This window comes from Mesoplodon mirus, assembly GCF_964341445.2.
Source record: "Mesoplodon mirus genome assembly, chromosome: 2".
Lineage (NCBI taxonomy): Eukaryota > Metazoa > Chordata > Mammalia > Artiodactyla > Ziphiidae > Mesoplodon > Mesoplodon mirus.
Genome location: NC_138977.1, coordinates 69,662,660 through 69,677,738, shown reverse-complemented (window position 1 = coordinate 69,677,738; position 15,079 = coordinate 69,662,660).

The following is a 15,079-nucleotide window of genomic DNA, read 5'->3' as shown; positions in this document are numbered from 1 at the left end:
AGCCCATGCACCGCAACAAAGAGTAGCCTCTGCTCAATGCAACTAGAGAAAGCCCAGGTGCAGCAACGAAGACCAAATGCAACCAAATAAATAAAATAAAAAATAAATACATAAAATAAATAAATAATAAATAAATAAAATTTAAAAATAAATATATAAAAATAAATAAATTTAAAAAAGAAAAAATGTTATTTGGACAACTTCATAACAAAGAAGAGTTTATGGCTTGCTTATAAAAATCTAAAAGTTTGTAGATGTGTTGTTTTAGTCGTCTTCTCCCTCTGCAGAAGCACCTTTTTCAATCAGCCATACACAGTCCTCAATACAGATTTGTTCTCATGGATTAATACCTTCAATTATGTCTAGTCTTTCACACTCTTCAATCACAGCACCCAGTTTCTCAACTTCACCTATTTTTTCAGCAACTTTGAAAGCTCTTTCAAATGATGTCCTTAATAATAAGAGGAATTTTGGTGTCTTTTGCAGATATAACGTTTATCAATAGTGCATAATTGCTCCTCTGTGGACAAAATATATAGTTTTTTCAAACGTTCTTTCCATTTGAAAATTTGTGTCATTCTTTTTTTTTTTTTTTTTTGTGGTATGCGAGCCTCTCACTGTTGTGGCCTCTCCCATTGCGGAGCACAGGTTCCGGATGTGCAGGCTCAGTGGCCATGGCTCACGGGCCTAGCCGCTCCACGGCATGTGGGATCTTCCCGGACCGGGGCACAAACCCACGTCCCCTGCATTGGCAGGTGGACTCTCAACCACTGCACCACCAGGGAAGACCTGTGTCATTCTTATAATTTCCTCTTGAACGTTATTGGGGAAAGGGACCATAATTGACAATCTGCTGGATCTGATCTTGAAATCCAGCTGTGCTGTTAGACATCTATCCATCCTTCTGGATATTAGTTTTTCTGTTAATTGGCTGGAAGTACTTTCCTCTTGCTCCATGCCATGGAATAGGTGATACGCTGTGAAATTTTCAAAGTAAAGAGGAAAATCCCTCTCACACTGGTGACCTTTATTGCTGTGGATAATCTAACAATTTTCTTTATTTTCTCTATTGCTCTATTCAGGTTTTCTGTTTCTTACTGTGTTACTTTTGGTGTCGGTTTGTCTATCATAGTACTTATTGGTCTGTCTTATAGAACATGAAATGTTTCATCAATATTCCTAATTTTATTACAAAACCATGAGAGTAATCCATTATAATCATTTTATTCATTATATCTCCTTTCTAATTTTGATTTCTTAATCTTATTTTTATTAAACTTAACAGTATTTGCCCTATTTTATTAGACTTTTTAAGCAACTGTAATATGAATTTATCCATCAATTTTACTAACTTTTAGTTCTGTATTTTGTCTTGCATTTCCACGTATTATTTCCTTCCCTCAAATTTTCTTTGGGTTTCTTTTTCTCATTTTTCTGAAATCTCAGCTAATTTGCATTTCAGAAAATAAGATTTTAGTGAACATTCTCCACTGCAGAAAAATAGTTTTATATATTTGTTTAAAAAATGCTGACTCCCTCTGAGAAAGTTTGACTCAATTTTGAGAGAAGATTGAAAAGATATGGTGTGTCTAGGTTGGCTATGCTCAGTTCCTCCCTGCCTTGTGATGTAGGAGATTCTGGTGTATGCCTTGACTGGTCATCATTACATGGTTATAACATGACCACATATGTGTAATGCCTGGTTGTTACATAGAACCCGTGGACAGTACAGCAACATGATGCTGGAAGTGACATAATCAGAAACTAGGTCAGAGCTTGATACTGGTGTTAGGTAGTATAGTGTAGTAAAAGAGTTTCAGGGTAATATGGTCAAGAGTCCCCACCCTGGAGATCTAACATACAGGCAGTACTTCACCCAGAAAAGGCAGAATACCTGAATAACCACCACCTGAGTACCTCTCCCATGAAGAAACTGGGATGATCTGAGAAACCATGGTTCTTTAGCTTTCCCATCTTGATGCATTTTGATATCCTTTGCTGCAATGTAGCTTTGAGCTGACTACAGTAAAATTTAACTACTAGTCATGTATTTGTGTCACATTTTCACCAAGTCAAGCCTAATCTTCTGTGAAACTATTTCAAATGGGTTCTTCAGTGAACAGTATTAAAGTATAATTTTCAGAAATGTAAAATCATGATTCTCAGGCAAATACAAAAAATGAGTACATGTCAAAGGTTTTAACTCATTAATTAATGAAGGAACCAATAATACATTGTGACTGGTTCAAAGAGCACTTAAGAGGCAAGAGTTCACAGGCAATTAAACAAAGAAATGTTGAGACAATTATTGAGTCAGATGTAAACTGTTTAATGTTTAATATCTATAAATTTGTGAGAGTAATCTCTTCGACAGAAATTACTTGTATCACTATAGGACAAAAATACATTTGCTAAAAAGTAACTTCATTAAGTCTGTAACTTTTAATTAGTCTTTAACAGTGAGATGAATTAAGTAAATTCTCCTAAACAATCCTTGAGTGGTCTTTGCCCCTATATAATATTGAAAAGATGTGATGCCCACATTTTTGTTTTCAAGTTTCAGACCATTTTTCTGACAATGGAAAATCTCCTAAGACAGTTGGTGAGAATGTCCATGATAAAGCCTTTGATGATTAAATCTTACCATCTCTAGCACTAGAAACATGATTGGAAGTAAGAACATGTTTCCTTTGAAAGTTTGAAAAATGATTTCAACCTATTTGGTGAGAAACACTTTTCTTCAATTTTTACCCAGCTATGTGGAAAATTATTTAGGCAGCTAAGCATGGAAGAGACTGGGCAGAAATTAATCAATTTTTACTGTAGAAAAAGAAAAGGGGAAAAAAAAAGAAAAGAGAAGGGGAGTTTTGATGCCACCATGGCCAGAAGACTTAGAGATATGCTAAGATGGACAGACAAGAAGAATGATTAAGTGTGCTAGTTTTTACTAAGCCTAAGAGCAGTTCTCTAGCTTATGCTAAGAATCACCTGGAGGAGGAGGTTTGCTAAAACACAGCTTCTGGGTGTCATCCCCAGAAGATGATCTCAAAATGTGGTCCCCTGGACCAGCAGAATCAGCTTCACCTAAGAACTTTTTAGAAATGCAAATTCTTAGGTCTCGCTCTATTCAGAAACTTTGGGATTGGGGCCTAATATGTTTTTAAGCCCTCAAGGTGATGCTGATATACACTCAAGTTTGAGAACTCCTCCCTAAGGATAAGCTAGGAGTCACTTGGGGTTGAGAATAATCAAGGATAGTTGAGAAGCATTATCACAACCCACAGGCAATGTCGTAAGCACTTTACACGTTCCATGGCAGTTAACTTCTCCCAACAAAACTATTAGGAAGATGCTATCATCACCTCCATGGATCGATGAATAAAGTGAGTTGCAGTGGTGAAGCCATCAGCACAGAGTCACAGACAGGGAAATGGTGGAGCCAGGATCTGCCCCCAGAGCCTGCATTTCTAATCACTGCTCTATTTTTTCTCATCTATGTAGACATTGGCTTTTATTGTTTTCTTCAGAATTGCTTTCAATGCATATTACATTCAAATAAATTATTTCATCAGTTTTGTATCTGTCTTAATGTCACTCTTTCTAATACTATCCATGGCATATTTCTTGATGATTTCTTCATCCACACATAGACGTCTATAGTATATTGGACTTTTAATTCTTTAACCTGCTCTTCCTAATAGTCTATCTTCTAGCCTACAATGGTCACCCACTCTCATGTTTGTTTTCTAGGATTTAGAAATACCAGTAGCTTTACCCTCTTCACAATCTCAGTTCCAGGAAGACTATAATCTGATTACCACCTTCCACTTTTCCAACTCCACTCCTCTAGTGAGCTCCAAAAATGTTACCTCAGAGGACCCTAAAATCATGTTATCCTATTGACTTTTCATTATTATACCTATGGAGTTGATAAATGGAATATTGCCTGCCACATCAGTAAACAAAGGATGTCATAGTCATCAATGATTACAGCCCTCCAACGTGAGCTGGTAAGCTCTGAGGAATCTCAGGATGTGAAAACATGGGATACTGGCCTCAGATAGGTGAGGTGCATATCGAAGAAAAGATTTCAATGAGCCCAGACTCTTACATCTTCCCATACATAGAAAAGTGCTAAATTCCTTAAATTGGGATATCTGGTTTTCTTTAATTAACAACAACTTCTGATGTTCAGACTACCTGCCCTTTGTTGCAAGAATTCTATATAACCTGGCCACCCCCTCGCCTCCTCGGAGCAGCTCTCTCAGGGTTACTTGTAATGCTGCTTCCCGGCTTGAAGTCCTAAAAATTCCTGCTGAATAAAACGTAATTCTCAGCTTTTAGGTTGTGTATATTTTTTAAGTCGACAGTCCTTAAGTCCTTCCTCACTCAGCTGAAAGCCCAGGCTCCATCATATTAATCACCTTTTTCCATACACCTCAGCAACCTTGTCTTTCTTCCCCTGCATTATAGTCATATGGTTAAACCCAAACTTTGTTAAATGTAACCCCACAACCCATCCCATACCTTCACACAGGCTGCTGAAACTAGTGTGGGAAAATGACCGTGCTGATTGGCCTTACATAAAAATTATGACCTCTAACCTTGGCACTGCCCAGCCGTTGTGCTATGTTTCCCTGGTCCAGTGGTTGTCAAATGTATCTGTACACTGGTATCAATTGTGGAGCTTCCAAAAATACTCATGCCTCTGTCCCACTCCCAACGACTGTTATTTAATTGGTCTGGGATATGGCCTGGGGTGTGAATTTTTAAAAGATGCTCGTAATCTAGTCCATTTATACTTCAGCTCTTCTAAATGATTTTTCCAAATTTCTTTCCTCAAGTCTCTGACACCTCCTTGATTATCCTCTCTCTCAGCTTGCTTCATTTTTCACTGAGAAAATAGAAACCAATAGAAGAGAACTTCTATACATTCCAATCACTAAATCTACAAACATAAAGTTATCTGGACTCATTTATTCTGCCTCCCCAGCTAGTATACTGGATGCACTGCTCATGCTCCTATCTAAGACCAACCTGCCTCTTATGCACTGGATCCCATCAACTCTTCCCTACTCAAGAGCAGCATTTCATCAAACTATTCGTTGTCTCCCATTATTTGAAATTAGGAACAACAGCTTAACTATTCTTTTGTAAAAAATATTTATTTGTTTGTTTGTTTATTATTTATTTATTTACAGTAGGTCTTTGTTGGTTATCTGTTTTAAATATAGCAGTGTGTACATGTCAGTCCTAAACTCCTAATCTATCCCTCCCCGCCATCCTTCCCCACTGGTAACCATAAGTTCATTCTCTAAGTCTGTGAGTCTGTTTTTGCTTTGTAATTATGGTCATTTGTATCATTTTTTTTAGATTCCGCATATAAGCGATATCATAAGATATTTGTCTTTCTCTTTCTGACTTACTTCACTCAGTATGGCAATCTCCAGGTCCATCCCTGTTGTTGCAAATGGTATTATTTCATTCTTTTAAATGGCTGAGTAATATTCCATTGTATCTATGTACCACATCTTCCTCATCCATTCGTCTGTTGATGGACATTACATTGCTTCCATATCTTGGCTATTGTAAACTGTGTTGCAATGAATGTTGGGGTGCATGTATCCTTCCTAAACATGTTTTTCTCTGGATGTAGGCCCAGGAGTGGGATTGCTGGATCATATGGTAGCTCTATTTTCAGTTTTTAAAGGAACCGCCATACTGTTCTCCATAGTGGCTGTACCAATTTACATTCCCACCAACAGTGTAGGAGGGTCCTCTTTTCTCCACACCCTCTCCAGCATTTATTGTTTGTAGATTTTTTGATGATGGCTGTTCTGATGGATGTGAGGTGATATCTCATTGTAGTTTTGATTTGCATTTCTCTGATAATTAACGATGTTGAGCATCTTTTCATGTGCCCGTTGGCCATCTGTATGTCTTCTTTGGAGAAATGTCTATTTAGGTCCTCCACCCATTTTTTTGATTGGGTTGTTTGCTTTTTTGGGTATTGAGCCACATGAGCTGTTTGTAAACTTTGGAGGCTAATCCCCTGTCATTCACATCATTTGCGAATATTTTCTCCTATTCTGTGGATTGTTTTTTTTGTTTTGTTTGTGGTTTCCTTTGCTGTGCAAAAACTTTTGAGTTTAATCGGGTCCCACTTGTTTATTTCTGTTTTTTTCCCATTACTTTGAGAGACGGATCGAAAAAGATATTGCTGTGATTTATGTCAAAGTGTGTTCTGCCTATGTTTTCCTCTAAGAGTTTTATAGTATCCAGTCTTACACTTAGGTCTTTAATCCATTTTGAGTTTATTTTTATCTATGAAGTTAAAGACTGTTCTAGTATCACTTTTTCCTATACATGTAGATGTCCAGTTTTCCCACCACTTTCTGGAGAGTTTTTATCATAAATGGGTGTTGAATTTTGTCAAAATGTTTTTCTGCATCTATTGAGATCATCATATGGTTTTTATTCTTCAATTTGTTGATGTGGTGTATCACACTGATTTACAGATATTGAAAAATCCTTGCATCCCTGAGATAAATCCCACTTGATCATGATGTATGATCTTTTTAATGTATTGTTGGATTCGGATTGCTAGTAGTTTGTTGAGGATTTTTGCATCTATATTCATCAGTGATATTGACCTGTTATTTTCTTTTTTGTGTGGTATCTTTGTCTGGTTTTGGTATCAGGGTGATGGTGGCCTCATAGAATGAGTTTGGGAGTATTCCTTCCTTTGCATTTTTTGGAATAGTTTCAGAAGGATAGGAGTTAACTTCTTCTCTAAATGTTTGAGTATTGGCCTATCTAAGGCCAACCTGCCTCTTATGCACTGGATAGCATCAACTCTTCCCGACTCAAGAGCACCTTTTCAGCAAAATATTAGTTGTCTTCCCCTATTTGAAATTAGGAACAACTTAATTATTCTTGTTTACTATGTTTCTCCAGTGCTTAGAACTGAGTCTTGCAAATAGTGAACATTCAAGAAATATTAATTGAATAAACACCTTTTTATCACTATTTGCTCTGCTGGTTATTTATTGTTTGGCCCTAAATCCATCTGTGCCCTTTATTGGCTTTGCTCTATGCCCAAGGAATCTGGCTTCTAAAGGTTGCTTTACCTGGGTTTCCTGGCCCTCTGGCTTCTCGCTACGTCCTGCTCAAGTTAGGCAGGAAATCAAGGGGTAGGGGTAGGGGTCAGGATATGTCATTCTGGCTACAATTGCAATAGCTAGGTCTCTTCCTGACCTTATTCCCAGGCATTCCTCTTCTTCCACTGCAGCTCCTCTCAGTGAGCTCTGGTAACATAATTTTCTCCCCCTCTGCTTCTATCACAGGGGTGGCCATGGATCCCCACTGTTACTTGTCTCAAGTATGTTAACATTCTTTATTGACTCCTTTAGTGCTGCTCATTCCTCTAACTCTAGTCCCTTCATTGAAATCCCTTTGTATGACCATCTGGAGAGAATTAAGTCTCTATCAGGACCTTGATGGACAGAGTTGCTTTACTAATCAGCTGTACTTTTATTTTAAAATGTATCATCACCACCCTGGATGAATCTTGAGGGAATTATGCTGAGTGGAAAGAGCCAATCCCCAAAGGATACATACTGTATGACTCCATTTATATTACATTCTTGAAATGGCAAAATTATAGAAATGGAGAACAGATTAGTGATTGCCAGGAGTTAGGGATTGTTGTATGTATTGGGAGGGGGGAAAGTGAGACGGAAGTAGGTGTGGCTGTAAAAGGGCAATAGAAGGGATACTTGTGGTGGTGGAAATGTTCCAGATCTTGACTATTTCAATGTCAATATCTTAGTTATGATGTTGTACTAAAACCTTACAAGATGCTACCATGGGAAAAATTGGGTAAAATGTACATGGGATTTCTGCATTATTTCTTACAACTATATGTGAATCTATAATTATCATTAAATAAAATGTTTAATCAAATGTATATATTTACATGAAAGAGAATAAATTCCATTTACCTTACTTGCAAAGGTATATGGGGAGACTTACTGTTCAGATCATGAAGCTATACTGGAGCCATGACTGTGCACCTGTGACAGGGTTTGCCATCCTAGGCACAGCAATGAATGAAGCACCAAAAAACTACCCTTGTAAACCCAAACCCAGAATGAAGAAGACACTGGCACCTTTGGGTAACTTTTAAGTGCCATCCACTGCACAAAGTATTTCACATATTAATATATATAATTTATTTAACACTTGAAATTTATCTTTAAGGAAAATGTAATTATTGCTCCATTGTTTAATTGTGGTAAAATATACATAACATCTACCATTTTAACCATTTCTAAGTGTTTAATTCAGGGGCATTAAGTACATTTGCACTGATGTGCAGCCATGATTACTACCTACCTCCAGAACTTTTTCATCTTTCCAAACTGAAACTCCCACTTCCTCCTTGTTCCTGGCAACCATCATCCCACCTCTGTCTAACAATTTGACTACTCTAGTTACTGCATACAGATGGAGTTATGCAATAGTAGTCCTTTTCTGTCTGGCTTATTTTACATAACATAATGTCTTCAAGGTCCATCCATGTTGTAGCCTGTGTCGGAATATCTTCTCTTTTAAAGGCTGAATAATATTTGATTGTGTATATATCATATATGTGTATATGTGTGTATATATATATATATATATATATATATATATATACACATATACACATATATAGTATATATACACACACACACATATATATCACATTTTATTTCATTCGTCTGTTTATGGACATCTTAGCTGCTTCCACGTTTCAGCTATTGTGAATAATGTTGCTATGAACATGAGTGTACAAATATCTGTTCAAGTTCCTGCTTTCTATTCTTCTTTGTATATACCCGGAAGTGGAATTACTGGATCATATGGTAATTTTATGTTTAATTTTTTGAGGAATTGCCATACTGTTTTCCACAGTGATTGCATCATTATTTCTCCCAGTTTTTAAATGAGAAAAATAAGTCTCAGAGAGGTTAAATGACTAGCATAGTTTTGTCCAGTTGGTAAATGGTAAAATCAGGATTCTCATTTGTGCCTCTTTTATGTCAAAGCTCCACTATAGCATATTACAAGCTACCCTGGCAAATGGTCAAGGCAAAGGGCAAAGCTTTTTGTTTTGTTGTTGTTCAATTGGCTTTAAAAATAAAAATTAGTCACCCTGCTTATATGTGGAGATCTACTTATGCATACATTTCCACAGCTTCTTCACTTTGAGCCTTTCTTTCCAAGAAAAGACTGGTACTTTTCTTGAGGATACAGAGAAGCCCAGCTGTTTAAATATTTATACAACAGTATTGCAAAATGTATGCGTGGCCAGGAAGCCTTTTTTGCATGTAGACATAATTAAACAGGCAGACGAGTCCATGAAATACTTAAGGTTCTCATATAAAGTCTTTAAGGAATCTTTTCTAAAGCAGTAAGATAATGTTAGGAGAAGCTCCATTCCCAGTGTAGGAGGAAAAGATCTAGAAGAATCTGAATGCTCATAGAAAGAGTTGCTATGGCCACATCAGCATGAGTCTGAGTGCCCAAGTCCCAGAGGAAAAAGCTTCAGAGAGTCAGCCTCCCTTTAGGTGAGCAAGGATCCTCTAGCCTCTATACCCCAGAAGTCTGTGCTCATTTAGATTGCAAACAGCACTTTGTGTGGGTTCCAGGGAACAAATTGAATGAAATCATACTTGAAAGTCAATTTAATAAGATCTAACTAGTGTGTCCTATTTTGGGCAAATACTTCCAGTGCCATTAGCTCTCTCCTGGATGGTAATGGAGTCATGTTAACGTTATTCACATGCATATTTTTGTCTGAATACTTTGTTATAATAGGACTGTGGTTACTTGCATGTAATTTTATTTTACTTTTTATTTTTTAATTTCTTTAATTTTAATTTAAAAATTTTTAAACATCTTTATTGGGGTATAATTGCTTTACAATGATGTGTTAGTTTCTGCTTTATAACGAAGTGAATCAGTTATACATATACATATGTCCCCATATCTCTTCGCTCTTGTGTCTCCCTCCCTTCCACCCTCCCTATCCCACCCCTCTAGGTGGTACAAAGCACCGAGCAGATCTCCCTGTGCTATGCAGCTGCTTCCCACTAGCTATCTATTTTACATTTGGTAATGTATATACGTCCATGCCACTCTCTCACAGTGTCCCAGCTTACCCTTCCCCCTCCCCATACCAGCAAGTCCATTCCATAGTAGGTCGCTGTCTTTATACCCATTGTGCCCCTAGGTTCTTCATGACCTTTTTATTTTTTTTTTTTAGATTCCATATATATGTGTTGGTATACAGTATTTGTTTTTCTCTTTCTGACTTACTTCACTCTGTATGACAGACTCTAGGTTCACCCACCTCATTACAAATAACTCATTTTCGTTTCTCTTTATGGCTGAGTAATATTCCATTGTATATATGTCCCACATCTTCTTTATCCATTAATCTGTTGATGGACACTTAGGTTGCTTCCATGTTCTGGCTATTGTAAATAGAGCTACAATGAACAGTGAGGTACATGACTCTTTTTGAATTATGGTTTTATCAGGGTATAAGCCCAGTAGTGGGACTGCTGGGTCGTATGGTAGTTCTATTTTTAGTTTTTGAAGGAACTTCCATACTGTTCTCCATAGTGGTTGTATCAATTTACATTCCCACCAACAGTGCAAGAGGGTTCCCTTTTCTCCACATCCTCTCCAGCATTTATTGTTTCTAGATTTTTTGCTGATGGCCATTCTGATTGGTGTGAGATGATATCTCACTGTAGTTTTGATTTGCATTTCTCTAATGTTTAATGATGTTGAGCATTCTTTCATGTGTTTGTTGGCAATCTGTATATCTTCTTTGGAGAAATGTCTATTTAGGTCTTCTGCCCATTTTTGGATTGTGTTTTTTGTTTTTTTAATATTGAGCTGCATGAGCTGATTGTAAATTTTGGGGATTAATCCTTTGTCAGTTGCTTCATTTGCAAATATTTTCTCCCATTCCAAGGGTTGTGTTTTGGTCTTGTTTATGGTTTCCTTTGCTGTGCAAATGCTTTTAAGTTTTATTAGGTCCCATTTGTTTATTCTTGTTTTTATTTCCATTTCTCAGGAGGTGGGTCCAAAAGGATCTTGCTGTGATTTAAGTCATAGAGTGTTCTGCCTATGTTTTCTTCTAAGAGTTTGATAATGTCTGGCCAAAATTTAGGTCTTTAATCCAGTTTGAGTTTATTTTTGTGTATGGTGTTAGGGAGTGTTCTAATTTCACTATTTTACATGTAGCTGTCCAGTATTCCCAGCACCACTTATTGAAGAGGCTGTCTTTTCTCTACTGTTTATTCTTGCCTCCATTATCAAAGATAAGGTGACCATGTGTGTGTGGGTTTATGTCTGGGCTTTCTATCCTGTTCCATTGATCTATATTTCTGTTTTTGTGCCAGTACCATACTGTCTTGATTAATTCAGCTTTGTAGTATAGTCTGAAGTCCAGGAGCCTGATTCCTCCAGCTCCGTTTTTCTTTCTCAAGATTGCTTTGGCTATTTAAGGTCTTTTGTGTTTCCATAAAAATTGTGAAATTTTTTTGTTCTAGTTCTGTGAAAAATGCCAGTGGTAGTTTGATAGGGATTGCATTGAATCTGTAGATTGTTTTGGGTAGTATATTCATTTTCACAGTGTTGATTCTTCCAATCCAGGAACATGGTATATCTCTCCATCTATTTGTATCATCTTTAATTTCTTTCATCAGTGTCTTATACTTTTCTACATACAGGTGTTTGGTCTCCTTAGGTAGGTTTGTTCCTAGATATTTTATTCTTTTGTTGCAATGGTAAATGGGAGTGTTTCCTTAATTTCACTTTCATATTTTTCATCATTAGTTTATAGGAATGTAATAGATTTCTGTGCATTAATTTTGTATCCTGCTACTTTACCGAATTCATTGATTAGCTCTAGTAATTTTCTGGTAGCATCTTTAGGGTTCTCTATGTATAGTATCATATCATCTGAAAACAGTGACAGCTTTACATCTTCTTTTCTGATTTGGATTCCTTTTATTTCTTTTTCTTCTCTGATGGCTGTGGCTAAAACTTCCAGAACTATGTTGAATAATGGTGAGAGTGGGCAACCTTGTCTTGTTCCTGATCTTAGTGGAAATGGTTTCAGTTTTTCACCATTGAGGATGATGTTGGCTGTGGGTTTGTCATATATGGCCTTTATTATGTTGAGGAAAGTTCCCTCTATGCCTACTTTCCACAGGGTTTTTATCATAAATTGGTGTTGAATTTTGTCGAAAGTTTTCTCTGCATCTATTGAGATGATCATATGGTTTTTCTCCTTCAGTTGGTTAATATGGTGTATCACATTGATTGATTTGCGTATATTGAAGAATCCTTGCATTTCTGGGATAAACCGCACTTGATCATGGTGTATGATCCTTTTAATGTGCTGTTGGATTCTGTTTGCTAGCATTTTGTTGAGGATTTTTGCATCTATGTTTATCAGTGATAGCAGTCTGTAGTTTTCGTTCTTTGTGAAGTCTTTGTCTCATTTTGGTATCAGTGTCATGGTGGCCTCGTGGAATGAATTTGGGAGTGTTCCTCCCTCTGCTATATTTTGGAAGAGTTTGACAAGGATAGGTGGGAGCTCTTCTCTAAATGTTTGATAGAATTTGCCTGTGAAGCCATCTGGTCCTGGGCTTTTGTTTTCTGGGATATTTTAAATCACAGTTTCAATTGCAGTGCTTGTCATTGATTTGTTCATATTTTCTATTTCTTCCTGGTTCAGTCTTGGAAGGTTGTGCATTTCTAAGAATTTGTCCATTTCTTCCAGGTTTTCCATTTTATTGGCATATAGTTGCTTGTAGTAAGCTCTCATGGTCCTTTGTATTTCTGCAGTGTTGGTTTTTACTTCTCCTTTTTCATTTCTACTTCTATTGATTTGAGACTTCTCCCTTTTTTTCTTGATGAGTCTGGCTAATGGTTTATCAATTTTGTTTATCTTCCCAAAGAACCAGGTTTTAGTTTTATTGATCTTTTCTATCATTTCTTTTTTTTTTTTTTTTTTTTGCTGTACGCGGGCCTCTCACTGCTGTGGCCTCTCCCGTTGCGGAGCACAGGCTCCGGACACACAGGCTCCGCGGCCACGGCTCGCAGGCCCAGCGGCTCCGCAGCATGTGGGATCCTCCGGGATCGGGGCACGAACCCGTGTCCCCTGCATCGGCAGGCGGACTCTCAACCACTGCACCACCAGGGAAGCCCTTTCATTTCTTTTTCATTTATTTCTGATCTGATCTTTATGATTTCTTTCCTTCTTCTAACTTTGGGTTTTTTGTTTGTTTATTTTTCTTTCTCTAATTGCTTTAGATGTAAGGTTAGGTTGTTTATTTGAGGTGTTTCTAGTTTCTTAAGGTAGGATTGTATTGCTATAAACTTCCCTCTTAGAACTCCTTTTGCTGCATTCCATAGCGTTTAGGTTATTGTGTTTTCATTGTCATTTGTTTCTAGGTATTTTTTGATTTCCTCTTTGATTTCTTCAGTGATCTTTTGGTTATTAAGTAGTGTTGTTCAGCCTCCATGTGTTTGTATTTTCTACAGATTTTTTCCTGTAATTGATATCTAGTCTCATAGCATTGTTTTCGGAAAAGATACTTGACATGATTTCAATTTTCTTAAATTTACCAAGGCTTGATTTGTGACCCAAGATATGATCTATCCTGGAGAATGTTCCATGAGCAATTGAGAAGAATATGTTTCTGTTGTTTTTGAATGGAATGTCCTATAAATATCAATTAAGCCCATCTTGTTTAATGTATCATTTAAAGCTTGTGTTTCCTTAATTATTTCCATTTTGGATGATCTTTCCATTGTTGAAAGTGGGGTGTTAAAATCCTCTAATATGATTGTGTTACTGTTGATTTCCCCTTTTATGGCTGTTAGTATTTGCCTTATGTATTGAGGTGCTCCTATATTGGGTGCATAAATATTTACAATTGTTATATCTTCTTCTTGGATTGATCCTTATTTTATTTATTTATTTTTTTTGTGGTACGCAGGCCTCCCACCGCTGCGGCACCTCCCGCCATGGAGCACAGGCTCCGAACGCGCAGGCCCAGCGGCCATGGCCCACGGGCCCAGCCGCTCCGCGGCACGCGGGATCCTCCTGGACCAGGTCACGAACCCGTGTCCCCTACGTCAACAGGCGGACTCCCAACCACTGCGCCACCAGGGAAGCCCTTGGATTGATCCTTGATCATTATGTAGTGTCCTTCTTTGTCTCTTGTAATAGTCTTTATTTTAAAGTCTATTTTGTTTTATATAGGAATTGCTACTCCAGCTTTCTTTTGATTTCCATTTGCATGGAATATCTTTTTCCATCCCCTCACTTTCAGTCTGTATGTGTCCCTAGGTCCAAAGTGGGTCTCTTGTAGACAGCATGTATACAGGTCTTGTTTTTATATCCATTCAGCCAGCCTATATCTTTTGGTTGGAGCATTTAATCCATTTACATTTAAGGTAATTATCGATATGTATGTTCCTATTCCCATTTTCTTAATTGTTTTGGATTTGTTATTGTAGATGGTTTCCTTCTCTTGTGTTTCCTGCCTAGAGAAGTTCCTTTATTATTTTTTGAAAGCTGGTTTGGTGGTGCTGAATTTTCTTAGCTTTTGCTTGTCTGTAAATATTTTAATCTCTCCGTCAAATCTGAATGAGATCCTTGCTGGGTAGAATAATCTTATTTGTAAGTTTTTCTCCTTCATTACTTCAAGTATATCCTGCCAGTCCCTTCTGTCTTGTAGAGTTTCTGCTGATAGATCAGCTGTTTATCATATGGGGATTCCCTTTTATGTTACTTGTTGTTTTTCTCTTGCTGCTTTTGATATTTTTTCTTTGTATTTAATTTTTATAGTTTGATTAATATGTGTCTTCTTGTTTTTCTCCTTGGATTTATCCTATATGGGACTCTCTGTGCTTCCTCGATTTGATTGACTATTTCCTTTCCCATATTAGGGAAGTTTTCAACTATCATGTCTTCAAATATTTTCTCAGTTCCTTTCTTTTT